The 818-nt window shown below is 38.6% G+C and overlaps 1 long non-coding RNA gene across 1 annotated transcript in view; it reads right to left on the bottom strand.

Moving 5' to 3' along the window:
- Positions 1–616, bottom strand: part of LOC144019376 (uncharacterized) — an 18,823-nt gene extending 18,207 nt beyond the window's left edge. The window contains exon 1 of the long non-coding RNA XR_013283646.1: positions 515–616. This is a non-coding gene — a long non-coding RNA (uncharacterized LOC144019376). The remainder of the gene's footprint in view (positions 1–514) is intronic.
- Positions 617–818: the final 202 nt, after the last annotated feature.

Here is an 818-nt window from a genome sequence, read left to right as displayed (position 1 = left end):
GAAGCTCAGAGGCACCCAAGGTCCTCGAACTAATTAAGATGATTTGCATTTATTTATGAGCTTTAATGAGCAGCTTTTCAATAGTTTGTTTTCCCCTAATATGAATATTTCCTTTTCATTATGTTACATAGATGGAGAATCCCATTCTTTTCAATAATCACATCCTGGATTTTCTGTTTCTGCAGATACATTTTCCACTTGTGTTTCTGTTCCTGTACTTCTTTAATTTGTCGAGTGTTTGAAATTCCCATCCTGCTTTACATAACCAAACAACACTAATGAGATTTTAGCAAAATGTCCAAACTGGCCTAGAAAAGGTCAAGACAGCAATTATACGTTAATGGCCAAAAAAAGAGGGACGCTTCTCTTTTTGTCCTCGAGTGTGCAACTGTGGAAATTCTCCTACATGAGGTAATCTGACTGAAGATGCAAGGCAACCAAAAAGTACAATATCTAAAAGAAAAACGCATCCATCCATTTTCTATATCCTGTTCAGGATTACAAAATCACAAACCTGTTTTGTCCTGGCTAGTCAATCTATATCAGGGGTGGCCAAGTTCGGTTCTTGAGAGCCCCTATCCAGCCTGTTTTCCCAGTCACCCTCGATCAGCGCAGCTGAATCTAATGATCAGCTAATCAGCAAGCTGTGCAGAAACCTGATAACGATCCTTATCATAATCAGGTGTGTTAGTGGAGAGAAACATGGAAAACAGGCTGGAGGTGCTCTTGAGGTGGCCACCCCGATCTATATTATCTTATTTGCTCCCACAAATGTATAAATATGTTGTTTTTTTAAATATTTTAAGTGTCCCAAAGAT

Source organism: Festucalex cinctus, chromosome 5 (assembly GCF_051991245.1).
Source record: "Festucalex cinctus isolate MCC-2025b chromosome 5, RoL_Fcin_1.0, whole genome shotgun sequence".
Classification (NCBI taxonomy): Eukaryota; Metazoa; Chordata; class Actinopteri; order Syngnathiformes; family Syngnathidae; genus Festucalex; species Festucalex cinctus.
This window is presented reverse-complemented; position numbering and strand designations above follow the sequence as displayed.